Genomic DNA, 25,481 nt, shown 5'->3' on the forward strand with positions numbered 1-25,481 from the left:
GAGACATGAGGGTCTTTGGGGAGTTGTAGAAGTTAACCTTATCCAGTTCCGATCTGAGCCTGCAGTGTCTCAAGGGAAAAGTACATCAGAAAGTGATTGAAAGCAAATTGTCGGCTCTTGTCTATTTTATACCGTTCCGCGTGAGACCGATCATGTAGACAGGATGTAAAATGAGGTGCCTATGCAAACCACGTATAAAAGTAATTTGCATAAAAAACTTCTGTGATCAAGGCATAATCCGATGTACCTTGCGTCAGCCTTAGAATAAGTTGGCTAATCTTAGCCAAGTAAATAAAACTTTAATAATAATTGAAGTAATATTAACCATACTGCAACAAAGAGTAGAAAGAATATTTCAAAGGAGTTATTAAGTCGTCTCTACCAGCCTTAAGAGGTCTGATCTATTGCGTAGTGTTCTGAAGAGTGAGATTCAAAATCTCATATAAATGTTACCTTTTACTATATTATTCGTCTATAAGACGAAATCTTAGGCTTTTCATAAACTTCCATTTTTAGTGAAGCAGCCTCAGGCTGAGCAACGTACTATGCTTATTCACTATGTTTTACCGTAATGAACGAATAGAAAATGGACAATCAAAGAGTAGTTTGAATACCCTAAGCCAACGTTAAAGCTGGCCGAATATGATTGATTTACAAACAGGTAGACTAGTACGTAGTAATTCGTTATCGATAAACAAGAAAGAAGTTTACATAAAAAATCTCGCGGCCAACTACTTCACTTGGTTTTTTGGAGAAAAACTGTTTGTCAGGAAATCACTTACAAATAGTACACTCAAGCTTAGATGGTGCTGCGCTTTACGCAACACTAGATCCACAATATTTAATCAAGAGGTTCTAGCACTGAGCAAGACCCAAATCGAGTACCAGCGTTTCCAAAGGTCTTCAGTGAAGTATCTTACGTACACCATTAGCTCGAGATAATCGGAAGTAAATATGAGACAAACTAAGATGGCTATAGCTGTATCTGTATTTACTGTTTCTACACTTATTAAAAACCACAGTATTATTTATTGTCGATATAAAGCTTATCTAAGAATACAATTTTTTACATGTTTGTTACACCCACCTTCGGTGGCCTTTCTCTTTCTCAAGTACGGACGCTATAAGGCATGTCGTACAAGAAAGCAGTAGAGTATCGTCTTGCTGAATGAAGTGTGCTCCGCCTGTTTGGCGCAATAGCCCCGGGCCATAGCGGTCATATGCAGATTATGGCGCTACAAATGCCGATCGCGCTCAGTCATGCACGAGGTCTTTTCGCACCCTAGTGCAGCGGACGAAGGACCGTATTGAGTCGACCTAGGACTCACTACAACAAATACGCCAGCCTAAACGACTTACACTCAGTACATACGGATATATGCAATTCAGCATAAACAACACTAATAGATATCCTATAGGATCAATGAAAATTAGTAGGAATTCTACAACAATGCGTTAACTAGAGCTATTCGTGGACTCCAGTTGGCGTATAGGCAACGCGATAATGTGTACCATATGTATGTCCTTCCTTTGATTTCCTTTGATTCCTCTTCCTTTGATTGATATTATGAATTCAAAAGCGTTTTTCGTCTTAGTCTGTGTCAAAGCCTCAGCAAAGGTGAGGTTCAACTTCTGACGAAAATTGGCCATTCTAGTACTAAACTGTATATTGTGAGAAAAAAAATTGCATCTGACAAGACAACGAGGTACATGTTTTCTTGCTGTAACATCATTCGTTTTGCACTGCTCGTATGTGACCAAATGCATTAAGCATTTTAAAAGCTTCCTATTAGACGCCACCTCGTGTCGCCATCTTGAAATAGCATTTGACATAAGCTACATTTTCATCTTGATGATATTAGATCAAATTGTTGCTCAGCAATAAAATATTTTTGTTACAGTTAGTATAATAAACAAAATTCATATGCAGACGATTTTTGCGTGTAGCATGAACATTGATTGGCTTAACCTTATCTAGTACATGTGTGCATACCGCAAGCATACTCGAAATGGGCACCAGCTAAACCTGCGGAAAGTACATATCAGAAAGACTTTTGCCGGTAGGTCCCTGTAAGGACAGAGCAAGTTGGACCGTAGAGTAGGAACTCTATGAGGGGCGAGATACTTTCTTGCAGCGTTCCTGAGACAAACTCCTAATAGCTTCCTGCGACATGCAGCCGTCTGCTCTATCGACTTCGTTCTACTTTTCAAAGAGGCAAAGAAAAAGCAGTGAAGACGACGATGGTGATGGTGAAGCAATCATTTCTGGTGGTTGTTTGTTGCCTTCCTCCTTCGACTTTCTTCTTTTGACTGGCTTCTTCTGGTGGTAAACAAAACTCACTAAAGAGCTCTCAAACTTCAACAGACGCTCGCGAATTATTTGCAGCTTCTGGGCAGAGTTCGGCAGCTGTTTATGAATAGGTTAAGGTAAGAGTTGCTCAGCCCTTAACGCGACTACAAATGTATCCAGTCTCGAAATTACCTTAACATGTTATACATTGGCCAGCGTTTTATAGTCTAAGCTATGCTTTTTACATCGGTATCATTATAACTTTTATGCGAGAAGCTTATGTTGCCGACTTCATTGAACCTTTTATTATACCTTGGGTAAGATAATAAACCCGCAAAGGAATAAAGAAAATTGTGCTTTTAAACCAGGACAAACTTTTTGTACTGTCTTTAATTGTACTTCTTGAAATACATATTGTGTTACATTCTTTCCAGTCTAATATTCTAAAAACTTAAGCGGGAGACTTTGCCAAACTCTTCATTTAACCTCAATCCAAAGGCATTCAGTTTTCACGATCGCTCCTTTCAGAGTCCTTCTAGTTTAAATTTATCCAGTTTACTGTTTTAGGCGCATGATTTTTCTTGGTAAAATACAACATCAAGTACATTGACGCACTGGGTATACTAGATGGAACTAAAAAAACTTGTCGTTTCAGAGTCTGAGACTATACTAGGTAAAGTTCTCAAGTCTAGTTGTTTTGTTGCTTCACTAGATAAAGTCTGCACTTTATTCAGTGGTGTAGTGACGATCATTACTTACCTGCCATGTATAATCTACAGTACAAGCGTGTATGTTTTTTTAGGACATCCTAATACTTTATAGAACCAACCTATGACCACGACTTAATTAATATTTATTACGATATGGAGTAAATATATTCCGACTTCCATTGCCATAAAAGTTGCTGTGATTATTTCACAAACAACAAAAATATAAAATAAAGGCATTAGTGGCAAGCGAAATAAGGCAGACAGATACTTCTTAAGCAATAGTGATAGAATACCTTTATTAAATCTGGCATTACTAAAGTAGCTGAGAGTGCTTCCCTCACGAAATAGGTACCGTTGATTGAGTTGGAATGGTCATTGTCGTTCTGCAATGAAGCTAGGGAGGTCGACCAAATAGAAGCTACTAAACTGTCGTCGTAAAGCTAGTGAGCTAAACCGAGAAACGGGGCGATGTCAAGGAAGAACCCAGAGAGCCAAAAGGGAGTGATCACAGTTCCACTTATGAGAACACGAGGGAAATAGGGAGTTAGGCCTAGAGTTTGGCCGACATCAGGAAAAAAGCAAAAGCAAGAAGAGCGACCGCGTAGAGACCATTTAGGATGACAAGCTCATTAAGTGGAACTTCCTCTAGCGCTTTTCTAGCAGTAGATCGGTTGCTTAGATGACGCTTAGCAAGTCGACAAAAAGAGAGCAGATTGTGGGCAGCTACCTCCCTCTCGAGCAGTGCAGACAATAACTTGTTTAACAGAGTGTGTGTGCGCGTATTTCCCAAGCGAGCACCCGTGTAGATAGGGATGGACTGCGGACACAGGACCCAAACCATTGCTAAGCGGTCATCGACCATTGTTGCTGCCAGATAAAATGCACCTAGTCAGTGAGGACACATCGGTCAGTGACCTCCCAATGGTGGCATGAAAAGCTACTGCTCAACTGAACTACATGTATGAAATCGACTTAAACGGTGCTCCATAAACTTGGTAACAACCAATCTAAGGCAGCTCCTAGTCTTGCCCTCTAGCCTACCCTCTAAAGTGTTTGCATAGAATGTGAGAAGTTGTTTCGGAGGATCTCAACATAAATATGTACGCCATGGTTTATTCACACGGGAAGTTAATAAACCATAACGTACATGTATTAGGTTAATAAAAAAAAGTTGACGCATCTTTCAAGAACTTCTTTTTACTTAATGTTTACTCATAGGGTTCGAAAGCACTTTTCCTGATCTATCAGCGTGCTGCAACGGTATTGTGTTGTAAGTGCAATTTTAACTCGAAAAAGTTCTAAAGAGATCGATGTTCTAGGTAAAAGAAGTGAAGTTTCGACACTTTCTATTCGATCCATTTCGTAGAAAACAAACCGGTGCCAAAATAGCCCAAAACATTTACCTCGTGTGTCGCTAAAACCACTGCTCGGAGCGCTTTGCCAAGTTTGAAGACAGTATCCGGGACATAGGAAATGGTCCCTACCGTCTGAAGGGGTTCTTGAAGTAAAGCGGTCAATAGGAGACTCGGAGATTGGTCGAAAAAATGGCCGTTGCAATCACACTATCGTCATTAACCGCCTCAAGTCTCCTGGGTTTATACCAAAACTTAGAACTTCAATATTCCACGAACTCTCTGGACCCAACAGGAAAGGAAATTACGGCTTAGCGATGTATCCCAACATCTCGTTCGGTATCGTGTGTTACGCGGTTGTAATTATCTATTTTTGCACAAAATTGTAGCAATAAGAAGTAGTATCTATATGTCAACATTAACCAGAAACCGACGTTAATGACTCCAAAAGAAAAGCCGAGGCCGAGGATCCAGAGAGATCTTCACCAAAAAAAAAATTATGTTTGCGTATAGTTAGACTGCGAGGGTCTGCTTCACTGGGAGTTGCCTCCTACAAACCAGACAGTTAATCGACACGTTTAGTCGGCCCAATTGCATCGAGTCAACGAGGCTATTCAAGAAAAACGACTTGACAAATTAAGTAAGATGACCCTGCTCCATACGGCACATGTCGTCAAATTGTCTTTTTGCACTCCGAATTGATGGTTTTGCCACACTTTGTGAACCTTGCATCGACGGATTTTCATTCCTTCGGTTCACTGGGAAATCTTCGTGCCCTCACCTTCGACATGGATCAACAACTCAAGTGATTGGAAGACTTCTTTGAGACAAAACTTGCTACCCTTTGGCGAGGCGGCATACATCATTTGGTAGAAGGATGAGAGAAAGTTCTGAACAATGATGGAGGAAATGAATTATTATTATGACAGGAACAAAAAGGGCAGTGTTTTCTGTCTAGTAAAAGAAACGCAGGAAACAACATTTTCTTTGCATCCAAACATAGGCGAAAACCCTCGAAATAATCCAACAGTTCGGATCTCTCCAGATAGAAGCACTAAGCTATATATATATATATATATATATATATCGTTTTAATTTGTTTTTTTAATTCTTGACATGCAACTCAGCTGATTTAGATATCAGCCTAATGTCACTTCATTCTTTTGCCAATTATTTTATTATTAATGATAAACATGGTCCATCGGATCCGCTATCAATGAGGCAGACTGAAAGCTGCACGGCTAGACACTTTGCTTGAGGGGCAAGTAATATCTGCACGAGACAGGCTAACTCCGAATAGGGGCTAAAGCGCTAAATGACATGTGGCAACGGCATTTTACATGACGACAATGCATAAGTAGGTCACTGTCTTCAGTGACTTTCTCTAAGGAGGACATCTGTCTATGAGTTACTATCAAGCAGCGCGTAGTCCAAGGAGTGATTCGCGGTAACGCACTCCTTCAGAAGTGCGCAATTCGATTAACACTTTTGAACTTCTCGATGTTCTATACTTATTTCAATAAGACAACTAGTCGAATTAAAGTGAAACTAGCTCTTCGCAAAATTTGAAATATCAAAAGTTAATAGGCTTTTTTTTGCGGTAGGCAAAGTATTCTTTGTTGTCCTGCTGTTCGAAGGAGTTAGTTTTGGATTAAGTTGAATGCGATATTTTTTTTAAACAGCCTAGATACTTTTTGTTTATTTCGCTCGTGTACGAGATAATCTTTATCTAGCAGTAAAACCAACCAAAGGGCCTTTCAATTGCGTAAGACCACTTATTAGAGCCATTTAAAGACTGTAAACTATTTTGCGGCGCGAAGCCGCTTCACCCATATACCAGTAGTAATACGATTGTAGTAGAAACGGTTATATATATAATATAATATTAATTTAATCCTTCTCAATCTGCGTTTTCTACCATGAGTTAATGACGTCACCTGTAAGATTTATAGATATGCCACTATAGAGCGAGCTAGTTAGCGAGTCACTTAGTTTTTGGCCACGCCCACTGCATGATGCCTCGTGGCTCCACTAGCTCATCCATTGACCCCTAGTCAGTTGTGGAGAACGCGTAGTACGGACTCAACACGTAGGATTGCTCGCGTTGGTCCGTAGCGCCGGTGGTCGTGGGGTTGGCAGTTCGTCCCCTCCCTTACTACAATAGGAGCAGGGCAAGTCATTTCCATATCTATCGACGAGCTGCTGCCAATAGTAAGCGGGGGTAAGCAGAAAAGGTAACCAACGATTCGTTCTCGTAGCGCAGCACCGGACACCCTACAGAAGCAGTACTACCAGATATCCGTCTAATGGCAGCGAATACTGAGCTAGGATAAAAGGAGGTAGTAAGCTGCCAAAGTTAGCTCGGACATAGGTTGGTACAGTAGCAGCAAAGAAAGGACGTTGGGTAGGTCTACGGCCACTAAACAGTACTGAGTGAGCGAATGAGCTAGGAAATGTCTCGAGAGTGTTGAGTAGACCGATACAACTACTCAGGACTAGAGATATCAAGAAAGGCAAGTTGGTAGAGTCTACTCTCGAGTAAAAGGAGGGAAAGGGCGGAAGCTGCTAGTCGCAGTGATGGCGGTAGTAGTCCTGCAATAGCTACCGTTGCTGCTAGTCTATGAGGTGCTATACTGGTGGAGCTTTAGTAGAAGTGGTAGTGATACACTCTTTTTCGTCTTTCTCCGTCAGAAGAGCGGCGGCGACCGTGGTGGTAAAGAGGCATCGGTTGTGACGAAGTCGACGATGACGACCATCAGCCCACGTCGGAGATTAAATACGAAAGAGGACAAGCGAGTACTGATTGGCTCGCCAAACCTCGCTATCCGCGTATTTAGATAAACGCTGTGCTGTACCTTTCATCCCACACTTACGCTTTTTTTCGGACAGAGAGAGAGTTTTCTAGTAAGAGTGTCACAAGAATTGGCACCACCAGTACTGTGGCTAAATTGTACGGAAGTTAATGGCCGGCAAATAGATCTCTGTGAGGGCAAACAGACGTATCAGTAAAACAGCGGGTGCTAAAGAATAAGAGTATCTGAGGTAAAGGGCAGAAGCGGAGTCTAACGAAGCTATCAAATGGAACGAATAGGAAATGACAGCTGCTCCAGCACAATGGCAGTAGATAGTTGGGATACATACTTAGGTATAAGTGAGTGAATAAGTCTGATTCTATCATACTCGTATGTTTATTCTCAGCAGTAATCTCCTACCTACATCTATTGTAGAAATTCGTATTGGCTAACAATAGTGCTATCTGGTAACCGCTCAAGATTGTAGCAATGTTATTATTTTATATGCTATCTATTGTAGACCACAGCATATTTTTAATGCTAATTATACATGCAACACATGTACGGTGTTCTAAAACGGTCTGCCTAGAGTCGCTTCTACTTTAAATCCACAATTGTTTTGTCTCTTGATCTGTTCTGGTATACTGCTCAACTCCAGGCGTTTGACAAAGCTACAGATTTCTACTGGTGTAGCTAAGGTACTGGAATATGACCTTGCAGGATCCATGACAAACTAAAAATGCATTTCCATGAATGTCTAAATGAATTGTAGCAAACTTTAAACAGAATAAGTGTCATAGTATTGAAAATTAATTTGCGTTAGCGGTATAGTACGCCACTAAGTTACTTATACAATAAGCTCTATGCCACTTAGGAAAACGACCTGTTTACAACTCGACCATTGTTTCATTTCTTTTGGTATCTTAATGTTTTGCTTTTTTTTTTTAGCTTTAAGAAGTAGCTTAACTCGTGTCAAAAGCAAGTTCTGTTTTAAAGATCGCTTGAAGCAAAGTTGACGACTGGAGTCTCGAATCATTTAGCTTTTTCTCTTGAAGAAACATATATAAATCCTAGCATATTTATCTTTACTTTTTCAGAAATATATTTGAGACTGATAAAACTCCCGTGGTTAACAATATAGCCATCTATGTTGCGGTTGAAGGGACTTTAAAAAGGTTGAGTTATTTTTCCCTCCAGCTCTCTTCCCGCTATCACCTTTAACTTTGACAATAGATGAACTTTTAACCACAAACTTATTTCTCGGACCATCCCATTCCCTTTTCCCTAACGGAAATATTCGACTTTTCAATTTCTTAGTAAGAGAAGGCAGTGTATCAAAGATACATCGCCTTAAGAAAGCTATTGCTTTTACGCTAACTTCCCTTGTCAGCTGGGAAAAAACATTCGTATTATCCATTCTGTCATAATACATAACCCGCGCGGAAACATTGCATAATGCATAAGCATACATCCTCTATATATAAAATGAGCCTAAGGCTACTTTTAAAATACTCTAGCTCTAATGATTCATAGCAAAAAAAAACTAAATATTATAAGTGACTGTTAAAGAAAAAAAACAGTGATGAACGACTCTGCCTTCTTTCGAGAGTCTCTACGACGGTGTTTATTGAGTCTATTTTTTTTTGTAAGTTCAGACCTACCCTGTATATACTTTTTGGTTTACAGTTATTATCTATTCTTTGGTTCTCTTCAGAGTGCAATTTCGTTCTTCTTTTAAATATATTTCCCAGAATGCAAAACGAAAGAAGGTATGACTGGAAGGAGGCGGGGAAAGTCATAACATGCTTCCTCGTAATTGCTTGAGTATCCTTTCGATCCAAGAGTCAACGAGTCTCCATTTCGTCCTCACTCGGTTGACATCACGCCGACTGTAGAACTGTGTTCCGTTTCTATTCGGTCTTTTCGCGCACAGTTTGATAGCATGAATTTAGTTATGACGGTCTATTGCTTCGTTCCGCTGCCCCCTGTGTACGGTCTTATGTCCCCATTGCACTTTTTTGCTTCTCTTCTTTTCACGCATGGTAGAGGTATAAGACCCAACATTTTTGGTTGTCAATGATTACTGCCACTGTGAGTGAGATACCTTGGATGATTCTTCATTTTATACCACCTTCTTTTTCATACTGAAAGGTCGCCAGCTTTGACGTCGCGTATGCACTTACGTCACTCTATCATATTTCTTACTACCACTTCTCTGTCTTCTCTTCCTGTCCTCGAGTACCATTTTTAGTCCCTTAACAAAATTCGAACCTTTGCATAACGGCGGTGCAGGTCGGCAAAAAGCAGCTGCACGAGAGCTTCTGACTCTTGACGTAGAAGTCGCCCTTCTCTCCACCCTCTCTCCCACGCCTTCCTCAAGTGGGAGCAGGCTTCAATCGACGTAATTGGCCTGACTATTCAGCGTTTGCAATCTCGCATCGAGCGCACACGCAGACACACCGAATTCTGTAGCCTGATGCTGGTCTCGTAGTAGATACATCGAATAGGAAGATAAAAGAGGAAAGACAGAAAAAGAAAGTCTCATTGCCATCATCATACGGAGGTCCGGTATGTCAGGGCGCCCATAGAACAAAATGGGTAACGAAATTGAAGGTGCGACGGTAGACAGTCAATGAACGCCCGCGAAATAGCGTTACGGCAGGCCTAGGGAACAAGGCGAATAGTTGGCTCGACGTCGGGCGGAAAGAGTTTGAAATCGGAGTGCCGCTTGCGGCGGAGCAAGGCGGGGAACGTTGCGCTTCAGCGCACAGCAAGCCTAGCTCACACCCTTTACAAACCTTCAGTGCTTTAGTCCTGCTACCACTATCGCTGCCTCTCGTCAGAAACCAACCCTGCCCAAACCGGTTCTACTCGACCCTGGTCAATTTTACAAATGATAACCCTATTTCTTATATTAACCGCTTCATTCGGCTCGGTTTGACTTGTTAGCTCCATTCGAACGATCCCACCGTTCCATCAGGTACTTACACTATCGGCATTCGACTTGTTACACCGTTACACGCTAGAAAAAGCGGACTGATATGGCAAACCGCTATTATACTAACAAGCTTGTTTAATGGAGAAAATCTGCAACGCCTTTCATATGAAATCAGCGACGGTCTAGCAGATGACAGTATTTTCCTATTCCACGAGCATTTCGATTGGTTATCCTAACAACGTTCACAGTTCAATGGAATAGTGCTGTGACGATATCTTCATCAGTTATTATCATTTATGTACAATTGTTACAGCACACAAAAAAATGTAAACACGGAAAAACAATTAACTATATATATGTCACCGGCATAGCCTCCTCCGGGAAGAGCCTTAGTTTGCGCTCTAGCAACTTCTCGAGTTGTCCAAGAAAGGACTAAAAAGAGAATGCATGGCCGAGGAAAAAGTTGTTGAGGTAAATGGTTCATGCTGGAGAGGTGCTTATCTTCTTAAAGCTATCGGGTCAGTTGACAATGAAGTAAATCTGTCTTAGCTTGACCCTTAAATATAGCCTTAAATAAAATGATAAATTTCACCTAAATATCAGAAAAAAGCATAAATTCATTTTTTTCCAGTTATTATTTTTCCAGTTAGGCATCTACTGGCTTCTAACAAGTGTTCGAATGCATAAACCCCAAATGGGCATTAAAAGCCTGAAGCAAATAATGTTGAAAAATTCTGAGGCTATGTTTGCACAAGTCTTGAACTAACGGTGCCCAGGGAGGATTGAGTTGATCCGAAATTGCTTCTAAATGCCCGCCTCTCTACCCTGTTACGTTGTCCTGACCAGACGAATTCAACAATGCTGTACGGTTTTCATGATAAATTCGACTGAGGATTCAAATCCGCGCTACTTCGTCCTGGGCCTTCACATTCCGCACCTAGCAGTATCACTAAGGCCTTTGTGAGTCTCGAACGTGCAACGCAAGCAAAGTTTACCGACCGACAAGAGGATAAAGAACAAAATGAACGGGGGGTATCCTGAAGTTGTTGTGGTCGAAACATTTTCGAATAATACACAAAGAACAATAGAAGACAGAAAGACGATAGTACTTTAGCCTCAAAACAAAATCAAGAGTTTACATTTTTTTTTTCAAAAGCGCAAATTACCGAATCGGTGTCAAACTGCAGGGGCAAGTAAAATAGGAACACAAAGTAAACAAAGTAAAAAAAAAATACTTCACAAAGTTCTCTGTTTAGCAATAGTGCGTTGTCTTGTTAAGCTCTTCTTGTCCCTTTTCTCGCCAATCCTCATCTTCTTTGAACTTTATCATATATTACAAATTGATTCATTTATTTCCGAGAAATCATCCTTCAGCGCATTCGCATTTCTCGAGCCTGTATTATTAAACATTTATAGTGTCTTTGTGCATAGAAGCCGTGGCGCGCTCAGACGTTCCTGTTAGTGCTTGTTGATCCACCCCTTCGCGCAGTAACTTCGTCATTGTCCTCATGACCCCCCGTTGTTGTGATGACTTGTCGTGCGTATTGGAATTATTCCCCAAGCTCCAAGCGATAAAGCCCGCTTTCGCTGTTCCATGGCCTAGTCATCATATATAATTCACAGCATGCTCTTCGTTATGCTGCTGAGGCTGCCATGGCTATGCCTATGCTGGTCGTCGGAGGGTTTGTAGTCGTTGCGTTTAGTGCCTTGCCCGCTCTGTTACGTGGTATCCCTTCGGTCTTGAGGCGTTCATTGTTGGACATTGAGATGTTTCAAGATGACCTCATGCGAAGAGAAATCGCACTGTGTACTTGATTTGTGCCGTCGTCTGCGTACGCGCTCGACCCCTCGGCCGTTCGCGACCTGTTCGTTGCAGGGAATTTATTCCTTACTCATTTGGCATTCCCATACCCTCCATCCTCTTGGGGCTCTTATTCGTACCGTTGTAAGGATAGAAGGCCCAATAGGGGAATGCAGCCTGAAGAAGAGACATATTCAAATCTTGCCACCAAATCCCTGCCACGGAAGCAGAACCTACCGGGATGCCGGGCTAAGATGATGGAGCCACTGGAGACGGTGGTTTTTTTGCCTTTCCTGATATTACCTAGGATTCCACCCCGGCCCGCTCGACACCTGCCGCAGCACACGTCAGACTACAAGACAGACCTTACATTATATATGGCAGGGCGGCATGGCTTGCTCGAAACGAAAATGACTTGGGCCTTCTAGGAGACTTTCGACAGTCCGCTCGTGAATTTGGCCAAGACGCCAAACACGAGAGGGTATGATGATCCACGAGATCAAGTAGAGAATGTATAGATAACGTGGAATGCAGTTCCCGCCATTCAGCTGTCTGTCGTGCAGTCTTGTGCGAAAGCCCGAGAAAAGGCGTGTTCACAGTCTATGAGTAGTACACCAATGATGATGGCGGTAGTCGCGCCGGTGTATGTAAGGTCTCCGCAGTTCGAAGTTACAGATATTCAGGCACCGATCCAAAGCCTGCAGACGCAGCTGTTCTGATCATATGATTGGTTTGCGCTACGAGATCGTCCAACTGTACGTCGTTCTCCACTGCATCCCCATACGGATGCCTTTCCCTAGTCGATTTTGCCCTAGGTTCCCCTTCTCAATTCGCTCTGTCTAACTGGACATGCCCTTAGCAACTTTTGCGCCTACTCGCGCAATAGGGAATATATATATCTAAATCGTAATACTCGACATGAAATTTTCTAAATAAGCACCTAAAAATACCCCGACTTTTTATAGACATCTTACATTATATCATATATGAAGACTGAAAATCAATATTCACTTTGTGTTATATGTGGTAAAATTGGCCACAACAGTTCCTTGGAAAAATTCACTATAAATCTATAAACGTATCTGGCAGAGGTCGATTCACTTTGAGCCCAAATAAATAAAGTTGCTGTATAGGCTACACTGAAATACTTTATCACCGCACGCAATCTATACTTCAGAAACATTTTTGATAGATAGCAGTGTTCAAATGCATGGATACGTGATGACCTAGCAACCAATCAAAGAGTTTTACACTAAAACAATAACTAAATAAATGTGTGTGCAGGCAACAATGAAGCTTCACGTGCCCAGCCTGAGGCGTGTTCCATTTAGAAATAAAGATAGAGGGATGACCTGGTAAATAAATAAACACTTGTGAAGCGGCCAACAGTTGTCTCGCTGGCGGCTGGGTCTGCGTAGGAAAGTCGAGGGCCAGTGGCCCGTTTTGCTGCGAGAGTTGTAGGCATTATGCTATACGCTAGACGTAGTATTGGTATAGCAGCGCGAGAGTCAAATGCGTATGACGTTGGAATGCGGGAAGGTGCCACTGCTAAAGTGAAGACGGTTGGACTACTGGCTATCGGCCGTTAGAGCTATCACTAGTTGCCTGTGGACGCCCTAAGTCTCCATTTTGTCCTCACACATACACATACACACACGTACACTTCATGCTGCAGATACACAGAATTACATGCTCGCTAACCCGCACAACGACACACAGGTCTACCTATAGCGCACTGGCAGCTGCTGGATCTCCGCTCGGCTTTTATTTGCGGCCGTAAAATGTCGTCGTCGTGGTCGACCCGGACGACGACCGCGACGAAACCACCCACAACCGGTAAAACCAATCCGAGGGCCGCTCCCTGTCGTTGGCTGCTTGGCTAAGGAAGCTGGCGCTGCTACTGAAGTGATGGAGCCTCACGGGAAAGAATGAAACGGGTGGCAGAAAACGACTGAAATGGTCGGCTGTCGCGGTATCCTCGCCGTTGTTCGTGGTAGTCATGGCAGCGAAAAACGGACCTGGGAGCTTTCTGCAGAACGGTAGCTCGGTTGGCAAGCTTCTCTTTGCTTCTTTCTTTTTCCTACATCCCCTGTAACTCGGCCTCGGCCGAAAAATAGGGATATCTGAGTGTCAAATTGGGGCAAACATTAGGGAGCGACGAGGTGGGCTGGGACGACGGAAGAGAAGCCAACCAGCTCATATAATAACCTACAAACCCCAGAACCGGTGCGCAATGCCCAGCAAGTCAACGAACCACCTACGAGCTCGAGCTGTGCAACGGTGGCAGCGGTATAACATGTGCTATTGGACAAGTCGCTCGCTATACTCTAACTTTCAAGCTACCCAATGCCAGAGAGTTAGCTTATAACAGTCGTACGAAGGCTCCAGTTTGCCTCATGGATCTGAACGGAAAGAGGGGAAGGACGGGGCACCCCCATAGAGTCACAAAGCGTACTATGGAGTATACTACTGCTACCACTACAAACGGAGTGAAGCTGCCAGAGCAGAGTAACGGGCTGGTCCGCAACGACCTCCTGCGCGAAATGATGGTGTCCACGTGGCGAGCCGAGATATTAAACAATGCTCCTGCTACTGTACAACCAGAATGACGCTGGAGGCCAACCTCAATAAGCGATAAATAGCGATTTATAAGCGAATCGTCCTCTGTTGCAATCGCTTATTTTTTGGCAATATCCAACGTATATTATCATTTTCTCTCAAAGAAAGAATGAAGAAATCTGTCCTATTTATTTAACACACACTTAGACCAGATAGCTTTTCTCTAATACGTAATGTTATACGCATGTATGTGAATATCGTTGTCAGAATTAGTACGCGTTGCTTCTTAGGTTATTACTTTGCTCATTGGAGTCCTTAACCTCACGCGCTTACGTTCCTAAGCGAACTGCACTAAAACTTAATGAATTAAATACTTCTGGATATATGGATCTTTCTACATTTATCGAAAGTTTACTATAACGTTTTTTTAAATGCTTGATTCGTACGAAGTCTATTACGGCTGCGCTATCGACATTTGTATATTATTACGGAGAGTTTTTACGGATTTTCTCTGTTCTGTCAAATTTTCCGCTAATGGAAAACCTAACGTGTGGTCCACCTTATCGAGCTGTTTTGCTTTACTGAGTCCTCGCGTTGTGCTTGTTCTAGGCATAATGCATTAATAAAAAATCCGAGAAAAAGCACGAAACGCGATAAGTATAATCGTAATCACTTCGAATGCCCGGGGTCTCCATAGTGGTTGTCTTAAGCCCGTGTATTCGCGTACGCCTTTGATAACACCAAGCAATAATATTGAGATCTGTCGTAGAAGGAACAACTGAAAGTCGATTATGGAAAAAAACTAGTTATTTTACAAGCGAAAACTTAATGGTAATGCTGAATGGTTCATATAGCAGACATAAAACTCGAAAATAATTAATTTAGGCGTACAGCGTGCATAACAGCTACAAATCAATTAAGCTCTTTGGTTGAAACTGAAATCAGCATAATAATATTATGAGCGGCTTATTAAGTTGCTTTTTATGGAATAAGATGTAATTACTGTACTTTCTGTATGACACAACTGCTTAACTGGTCCAACCTTTTATCGACAATAGAAGCTCGTTCTGTAACAGCTTAAAATGCATGGAGCCCTTCACAGCGCTCGACATTGGTTATCGCAAGCAGAGAATAAGCTCCAACTGCATCTTCGTATGTTAAAAACGTGCAAATGTGTAAATTAGAAAATATTTACACAAAGTTCTCGAAGAAAAATATTGCTTTGTAAACGTTTCCTTGAATGAACCTTGACAAACAACGCTCAAATTGATAAAAGAAATACTGATGCGAACTCGCATAACGTGCATTGCACGTATAATATATGAATAGGCAAAACTCATGTCATTCGGCAATATAAGGCCATATCCCTAACAAGAGCCCACCTTTGTTTGTCTGCCTGTCTACAGAAGTGCGAGTTCCTACAATTACTATTATTATTAGGATGAATCAATGGACAACAATCGTACTCACAGGAACAGGCCATGCACGACAAAGAAATGCTTAAGAGCAATAATTTGCTAAGAAGAAGTGCATTATGCAGAACACATTTTTACTTACCTTTTTTGCACCCTAAACCTAAGGTCTGTGACTGCGCTTTAAATCTTCGGAATAACATATCAAAACTGACAGCGCCTTAGTGCGTCAAAACTCAAGCCGAGTAACTATAGCGCCTCGAAATATTGGAAAGCACGTATCGGTTGCCAATGCCGTGGTTTCTTTTCTACTTGTTTTGCTCATGAGACAGACTCACTACAAGTGACACGCAACCACTTAACTTTACTACCTGACCACCGCCAAGAGCTGATTTTATAAAATAAAACAAGTTTTCGTACCGAAAAAAAGTAAAATACCGTTGTTACTGGTATCCCGAAAAATGCATTGTACAAGGGGCGGCCTTCGGTGACATGGACTACGGTTTTGCACTTAGGAGCTGTAAAAAAACTTTTTACGTTTTTCTGGCACCTGCTTAAGATCATTTCACTCCGTCTCGAAATCGTTTTAACCGATTCCGGAATGGGCATCTTTTACAATAGAGATTGATTATCGAAGTCCTTTTCGTAAAATAGCACGTACAACGGTAAGTCCTTTTATATAGATTTGACAGCAAAAGTTAGCACGACGTTGGCGTGTGTCGGCTGGTGTATAATGGCGTGCAAATTCGTATTGCTTGGAAACAAATGGGGCAGACTCGTATATACGGCTTTTATTACCTAAACATTTATCGTCTCGCTCTTGGCCTGCTAGCAAGGTGGTTGGAAGGCTAGCTCTGATCTGGTATCGATCTTCAATAATGACACATTAATTACATAGCGATATCCTCATAAACGTACCTATCCTGCTCACCTTTCTATTAGTGCAGTAAACTGTACGTTTACTGACGAGTTCAACGAACGAATAGGCTAAATCCATGCAGTAGTAATCCATCAACTTTTTTTCATAGCTCTATGGCTCCCTTACATGAACCTGAGGTGGTCATCGGTCTGCATCTTACGTTCAGTAGACGATAAATGCCATATGTCGAGGAATCATGTTGGTCACATGAACTTAGTACAGTCTCCTAAGAAAATAAATGAAGTCGTTTTACCAACATGCTAGAATCGGTCTTGAAGACAAACGTGAAGTTTAATGATATCGATTGTAAAAACCTCTGTCTCATATTTTAGAGATAATTAATATTTCTGATACGAGTTACTCTTGTCACCGTTTTTAGGATCCTCCGATTCATCAGTACTTAGTAATTTTCGTCTTATCACTGCAGTCAAATTCAGTCATAGGCACGTTCTGCTTTTAATTAAGAATTGCTTGTTAATTTGCGACATATAATGTTGGAACCATAACGTTTTTGTTATATTACAGGAAAAGGTAAGCTAAGTATGCATAAAATTTCGTGTTTGAACGAACACGAACTTTCATGTTTTTTAGCTTATAACCTAGCTAAGTACTTAGTGCGAGACATACGCGGTCTAGGCGGCAAACGTGTGCAAAAAAGGTATGGTCATGGTAACCATGAACATGTAGCTATAGTTCTTAAAGCTCTATGGGCAAGTGATTACCATAGCATATGAATACTATGCCGTTTCAAAGGTTTGTTGAAGAAACATCCAGGCAAGTCTAACGAGACCTATCTCGGTTCGACCTTCTAATAGGATCAAATCCTTGATGCTGTACCTAGAGAAGTAATTCCGTAAATGTGTCTACGCAATAAAAATAGCTGAAAGCTAAAAAACGGGATATACTGTGCGTGCAATCAATCTATCCTTCGCGTAGGGACCTTCGACCGGCTTGGTAAACCTTACGGCCGAACCTTTTTCTCGGTTTCGTACCAGACTGATCAACACATAACTAATAAATGAGGCCAGGACTTTAAGGGGCAGACAACGGTTGTTTGTTATGTTTGGATCCGGATTGTCAACCATCCCAAACAACGAAAGGTAGAGAAAAACTAAACGGTATGTTGAGCCCCTGGCGCTTTTTGTTAGAGCTCAATTTTAGTACTAAAACCGGTGTTCTTTGGGTTGTGAAACAGCCCACCAGATGCCGAACTTGCAATCGTTAAATACTTGTTCGAAATATACAAAATGCATGCTTGTTGCTATATTCGAACTATCTCTAGTTACAGAAAATATATCTAAGTGTCAGCTCGCTTTTATAAATTTAAATTTAATTCGCCAAAAAAACTAAACATTGGAACAAAAAAGCATGTCGGCACTGGGTAATAAACGAGACTTCAACAGCCGTTTTGAACGCGATAGTTCGGTAGGCGATATAGATGCCAATATGAGTCGTTTTTGTGTTTGCGGTTCTGCGAACACTTAAGCTCGGAGTCGATTGAATATTACTTGTGTGTCCTGATGATCCGAACAAGTACTCAGGCAGCACAGGTGGGTGTCGTGTTAGGCCTGCACAAGGACCCACAAGCGTACGGCGCTAGCTAGGATGACTAGTAGGACAGGCACGATTGCTTGACGGCGTTTCTACACAACCATAGTATCATCATTAGTAGTAACAGCGACTCGAAACATGCGCCCAGATAAAGATCGCTTTCCGGCATACAGCAGACGACAGGCGGGCCATAACGCGAGAGTGATCACTGAGCTACTGTCGCTCGCTTTGATGGCAACCACTGATGATAGAGCTTGATAAAGGTGGATAGATAAGAGGGGAAACCCGGCTCTGATAGAGGAACGTGTCATCATTTCCGCTCGCGTCGGAATCGCTTCTCCTTTGCGTCTCGTATACCTTTTCATATGGAAAGCAACCAGTACCGGGAAGGTGGACTGACGATCGGGCGGTAAGGGGTCTTGGACTTCTGCTAAGCGTAGTCGCCGAACAGAGTCGCAAGTTCTGCCTGAGTTCGGCCGATGTTTCAGGATGACTGGGATACAAATGTGTAGCGAATGTGGATAGACTACATTCACCCCCTGACCGATCAGTCCGGACCAGTGATCGTTTGTTGCATGTCGCCATATGTATCTGACTGCTGCGACCACAAAATTCAGTCACCTTGCAACTCAGTGCGCCAGTCCGATTTTCCTGGGCCAATTATCTGACCGAGCGCTACGAATGAACTTTTGCTGGTAAAGAGCATACAGAGAGCAATCCGACCACAGATGATTCACGCCGAAAGAACGTGGCAAGCGAGATGCTAGATTAATATAGTTAATCTAATAAATAACGATCATAATTATTATGAGAATATTACGCAGACAGCATTTGCAGTGAGAGTCAATCGGCCAAACTGGGATAGGAGCCGCGTCGTTATCTCGAGCGCACTTTCTTCATACGAACAATAGATAATGAAATCAGACCAACGCATAGTAAAAACAACAACAATACACATTATTGCAAAGCTGCTTATTAATTATAACCAAATAATCATAGAACAACGTAAAAACAAACTTATAAACAACCAGATAGCCCGACTACGCTAAATTATAATGCTTTTGAATAGTACGCCAAATAGCCAGCTAGTTTCTATTTTATTTTTCTAAATGTCATCTATATATCCTGATCGTTGCATCACTTTTTTTCAAATAGCGACCCTTGACGCTGAATTTTAGCAGATAAAAATACGGGTTCCTGTGCGAGCAGTGAAAGCCTTGATTCTCAAAAGCTTCAGTTTGCAAGAATGTAATACATAGTTAATGCTTGATCATGCAGAAGCGCACATACGCATTGCCTGATTACCATCAAATAGGATGAAACGGAGAGCGGATCGGGAACACAATAGGTTAGCACTAGCCAATTAATAGTGCTACAGGTATTTGAAATGTATTGAAGGCTGATCGTCTGATAGACACAGATTAGGCGAATTTAACGTATATTGAAATCTATTCGGATCTATTGAGCGGCCTGATTCACATTTTCAGAAGACAGTTCTGAAGAGGCTGCGCGCTCCGGTTCTTTTCCAGTCGCATCAGATGCGGAGAAGAACACAAAATGTTCACGCGACAAATCGGTATAAAAAGTATAAATATTTCATTTTTGCATCTGATCTGTAGATATTTGATTTTTGCCATCATTTAGTCGTTGAGTAATTTCAACCTGTATTGGAGAATTATTATCTTATATAAAAAAAAATCTGGGTCCATGTGAAAAAAAATATGTATACCCGTAAGTCAGAATCATTGAATTATATTTGATATACTTTTAAAGGCATGAGGCGTTCTATATTCAGCGCAGTCGATCATATAGTGAACATTGTAAAAACGTCCTCGTCGAATACAACGTTCATTTTAACTAACGATATCACAGGAGAAAAATGGCTACCTTTGGTGGTTGAACGCTTGTATGCGATTTCCACGTGATTCGAAGGGCACTATTCCGGAAAGTTTGTCGCTTACTCAACTATCTCTTGACTTGGTTTTTTCTTCGCTACGAATGTGTCAGTTCATACGCTTGCCTATTATACAGCGTTTGTGTCTATCCAGGAGCGCTAGGTAAAGGGTTGCCTCACCAAAAAATAGGACGCTCGTGACAATTGGATGACCACGGATACTCTTCGGCGAGCAGTAGGTCTTTCAGATTTTTATTTTTTTCTGCCTGCTGGTAGAGGAAGCAATCAGAAATTCCATTAGAGTCTCCTTTCCTCAATCCAGCTCAATGAGCTAGTACCCGTTTCCGCGGTACACAAAACAAAAAAACCGCCACGTACAGCGATAGCACATAGTCGTCCGTATATACATCCCCGTATTTGCATATATCCGCAAGGTTCGCTCTCGTGCTTCCCTAAGTTCTTTTTTTTTTAATACACTTTCTACGGATTAACGCTCGCTGCGACGCGACGTACGGAGGAAAGCACGGCACAACGGAAAAGAATCCTTGCCGGCGGGCGCGGCTGCCATACAGCAACAATCCGCAAACCGTACACTGGGAAAAAGGAGCGACGGATGAAAGTGGCCCAGAGACACAGTGAAAAGAATAAGAGAGCATATGAGAAATAGGCATCAGATGTGGACACAAAGATAATGGAAGGCAGACAGACATAGAGAGAGCGTAGAGGAAGTAAGAACGAACGCAAGATGGAGTGAGACGAGGACCACCCAGATTCGACCAAAGTCCAGCCATATAGACCAACAAAAAAAGCTAGCAAAGAAAAGGCAAATACCCTCGACGCTATTATAATATTATACTAAGCCGCTGACTAAGTCAGCCATGCCACCACTACGAAACCCACCATTGTGGGACAACTACCTCTACCTTTCAGCCTCTGCTACCACAACGTTCACTTGCTATTTCGACAGCTACAGGCGCCAGTGTTGTGATGCTGAATCTTGAATAGTCAGCCGCCGTAAACTTACTGGCCTCTCATTCTATCCTGCATTCCTCTCGTTCTTGACCACATTCTGGCTTAAAATCGTTGCCTTCCTTTGACATAGGTATTTCTACTGTGAGATTTGGAAAATGTTTTTTCTTAGATTTTTTATAATGTTCCTTCCAGGTGCCCGACTGTAAATACACCTATAGTTGTCCCAATGGAACAATATGCAGCAAAGTTCCTTTTCGAGCTTCAGATGACTCTGTACCATAAACAATACTGCAGATGTAAGTAGCTGAGACCACGTAAGTATTGTCGTAGTATTTTTAGCATTAGCTTCTACTATTATAAGCGAATCAAGGAGCTGTAAGGACATAAGATGCAGGATAACAGAAGAGCGCCGGCATTTAAATTTCAAATTAGAATATGTTTAGTGATGAATGGGACCGATCTATATATAGCTCGGTGATATCACAAAGACACTGTACGACGATCTACCTAAATGAATACCTAATAAATTATGTCGTTGGTTTATTTTCTTTAGATGTTAGGTTCTACCAATTAATAGCACAATTTAATAAAAAAATATGGTATTTTTACTTCGCTGATCCTTTGAATCGGCTGAGTTTACTAAGAATATGCATATAGTTCAATCAAATGTATATATAAGGAAATTTATCATTGACTCCTGCAGTATGGTCCGCAGGGCTTACTAAGGTTACTCAATTCATAAGCTAATGTTTTTATAATTAATAATGAAAATAACAATGTTAAGCTAACCATCGGTTATCAGTTCATCCAACGACAGATTTTCTGTCAATACAAAAAGAAAAATTCTATCGGTTGCAAAATAAGGCGATCCTGTCAGTCGTACATAGGAAGTGCCTGTAGTAGGGAGGTAGGCGATTCTAGCAAACAACGACAAGAGGTCATTACCGTTGCCCGGAAGCCAATCCGTAACGGATGGCGAACTCCAGGAGTCTTGTTCTATGATCAATGGTCAAGAATGGCTAAAGCTAAAACAAGTTTTAAGGGCCTTTTTCTCCCCTTTTGTACTACTCATCGTTCAACTGCACTTGGAAAGAGAGAAGAGCGTGGTAATCCGATGTAGTCCATGCAATACAGCGATCGGCTTCTTCCACGTTAACCTAACAATTGAAGGCAATTATAAGGCAATTACGGGGCTAAGATTATAGTATCGTTCTTCCTCGAAATACGAAAGTGACCAGGTTATAACTAGATCAGAAAAGAAATCGAGGAACTCATCAGTAAATAGACTAAAGAACCATTTCAGCGCTTAGTCAGTCTCTAGGGTACGCGGTAGATCTTCGAAGAATCGATCTTCCTTAGTATTCTAATACTAAAGCTCTAATAATGGAATGATGATTATTATTGTCAAGTATACCTGTGGCAACCAACTCTATGCATTCATGGAAAATGTGTACTTGTTTTTGAATAGCGTTCAGCGCTGCTTTTCGGGATTCTTGAAGCACCTGAGGAACAGCTACGATCGTCCTTACTGATAAGTATGCAGATTCGAAACTAATTGCTCTCTTTTAAGGCCTGGTGTAGTTGTTTATTTTTACAACTCGAAGAAATGAGAGAGAAAAATGAAGTAGTTTTAGAGCGCAAAAGCGCTTTACTGGCCGTAGCTTCATGCATTCGACTTTAGCAGGTCACACCGACAGAAACCTAGGGAGCCTTATAGTATGAAATATAGGCACTTAAAGCCGGCTTGTCTGCTTCCGTAGACAAATTTTATAAAGAAGAGAGACATTTCAATCGACAAAGAAGATAGATTCTGGAAGTGATTCAGAGGCATTCATTTTATAAAAAGCAGACGCTGTATAGCTGAGCTCATGTCCCAACGATCGGACAGCTCTGAGCCTTGCTGACCCAAGCCTGTAATGGCCTGGAAACACGTGGATCTTCCAAATTCTAATATACACCCCGCGAACTTAAATGTGCACTAAAGCTGGGATCGCAACTGAGGCAAGGCAAACCAAAAAAAAGAAATATTGTTAATAATAATTATTATTTTTTACGGGGTATAGCGGTATTCCTCCTAGCTTTATAAAATTACTTAATACAAGGGTTGTCTAAAATCGTCACGTGATAACTGCCGCGTTTGTCTTACCTTAGATTATGAATTTATCTATTCGAAACTAAGTCATTCAGCTTTGTTTTCTATTTTACTGTATTGACTATAACAATAAGCTTTCTTTACTTGGCACGCATTTTTTTATATATGTATATATGAGCTATTTTAAACTTACGCTTACAGAAATAACCAAATGTCTCTTTTACTTCAGCCAGAAACCTTTTCGTTTAGGTCAGAAGGTTGAGTGCACGTCAACACTAAAAAACAAACCCATTATTCAATATGAATTACAGAACTTGCTGGACAACTTGTAGATTTTTCTTTAAAGTATTTGCTATACAAACGACGCCGATCAAGTTCTTACTGAATATAGCTTATTTATCTTTAACGTTTTGGCAATTTGAACATTGTTCGACATTGAAGAGAAAGGGTAAAATTATCGTTATTTAGAACTTTGTTTGTTTGCATACATAAAAGTGAACTATGTTGCAATAGAGTTGCAGCTTCACAATCCTTCGTTGCTTTCTGCTAAAATGTAAAATGCTATTGTTTTTAAGGGTATTTGAGACAATCACCATTTTATAGTACTGTGTATCGGCCTCAATCGTTGGTTCGGTGTCCCTTCCTAAGCTCGAATCCTCGGACCCTTTTGGGTCTCTGGACCTTCCGTTCGCAAGCCGCTTTTCCCCACAGAAAGTTGTAATCACTTCTTGTAATACCCATTTTTCTCAGTAGTTTTGTTCGCCGTCGGCAGCTCGCCGGACCCGGCAGTGCAACCCCTCTCATTTTTTTCATTGCTCTCAGACTCCGAGGTCCTTCGGAGGCTGCATTGAAGCCCGCGTTTCTCCGCCACCGCTCCCTTGCTCCGAGTAGAGCTGTTCTCAAGTGTTCCGTTGTCGAATAGCAGCGGCTGCTGCTGTTTCAGCGGAGGCAATGGTAGCCAGTCTGCCATCTCCTCGTTCATCGTAGTATTTGCCCAACCCCAAGATTTTTCCCTCGTTCTTTGGCGCTGGCCTTCAAACCCAGACCGTTGCTTTGCCCCGTTGGATTCAGGCCGCACCCCAACTCCTAATGGTTTTTCCTATTGGCAGCAGTTGCCAACAAGCTCAGACGCAAGCGCTTCTCTCTATCCCGCCATTTTCCTTCTGCGTAGCCATGGTTCCTAGCTGTTTGCCGTCGAGTTGTTTCTAGCGAGCGATCAATAGGGAGAAAAGATAGAGAGAGGGGGTGGCGAGAGGAGGGAACGAGGGGGAAGATGCGGAGCAACGGAGAGTAAGTAAAGAGGAAGAGTGAATCGGCTTGACCAGCTAGCTATTCCTCGTTCATGGGTGTTTGCTTGCAAATGTACGAGATTGGTGCTGTAATGAAGGTGACGATGTCGTCATCAGTGTTTACACAAAAACGTCGTTGTACGTTAGACGTCAGACGCTAGATTCTGGGCAGCATTGAAAAGCGATGGTGGGGTAACACTTGGGACAGAGTCCCCAACTAGCGAAGTAGTTCTTTCTCTATAACACCATATGGATATATTTGATTTGACTTGCAATTGATAACTGACTTTACTCATGGTATCAGCGATGTTGATGGAGCGAAGCATCTAAACGGACTATTATAACAATTGTACAACACCATGGCCAATCCAAAACCAAGCTGCGAATTCCTAGCAAAACAGCCTGGTGTTACTCACACCAGCGGCGTTCCAGCCGCAGCTGAAGGATAGAAAAGATGGCGATGGGCGTGACTCCCTCGAGGACGATGATAGAAGAATGAAGAAAACTGGTGGAAGAGTGGCGTGAAAGCTTGCAATCACCGCTTCCTGTGGGATATTACGGGTTGCCACCAGTGATTCGTCGTCAGACTCACATTGCCCAGGACTGACGATAGCTACACAATTCGGTCGGCGCAAGCCGATGTTCGAGGCCGCCTAAGATCAGTGACGACAAACGAAGTTGCTATATTGGGAAAGAGATACGGTTCGTTTTCTTGGTAGACAATGGAGTTTATTGATAATTCGCAGTGCATTAGTCATGTGGCAGACACAAGCACACATATATACTCGTGTGAATCGCGTTAAAGCAAGCATATCCTGGCATTGTCATATATTGTTTGAATTCTAGTCCAGTGGCGGTGGTGGATTAGAAACAGAAATATCCTATATTATTTAAATACATCAGAACATTT

At 41.8% G+C, this 25,481-nt stretch overlaps 1 protein-coding gene across 14 annotated transcripts in view; it reads right to left on the minus strand.

Moving 5' to 3' along the window:
- The window catches only part of LOC111265929 (agrin), a 199,158-nt gene that overhangs the window by 153,534 nt on the left and 20,143 nt on the right, over window positions 1-25,481 (minus strand). For 4 of the 14 annotated variants that reach the window (XM_022842951.2, XM_022842959.2, XM_086970726.1 and 1 more), the window contains one exon: window positions 16,786-16,999. The exons of the other annotated variants lie outside the window; for them this stretch is intronic. The gene's annotated coding sequence lies outside the window, so the exon portion shown is untranslated. The remainder of the gene's footprint in view (window positions 1-16,785; window positions 17,000-25,481) is intronic. 14 annotated transcript variants of the gene reach the window in all.

The sequence above is a fragment of the Varroa jacobsoni genome, unplaced genomic scaffold, assembly GCF_002532875.2.
Source record: "Varroa jacobsoni isolate VJ856 unplaced genomic scaffold, vjacob_1.0 scaffold_1027, whole genome shotgun sequence".
NCBI lineage: Eukaryota > Metazoa > Arthropoda > Arachnida > Mesostigmata > Varroidae > Varroa > Varroa jacobsoni.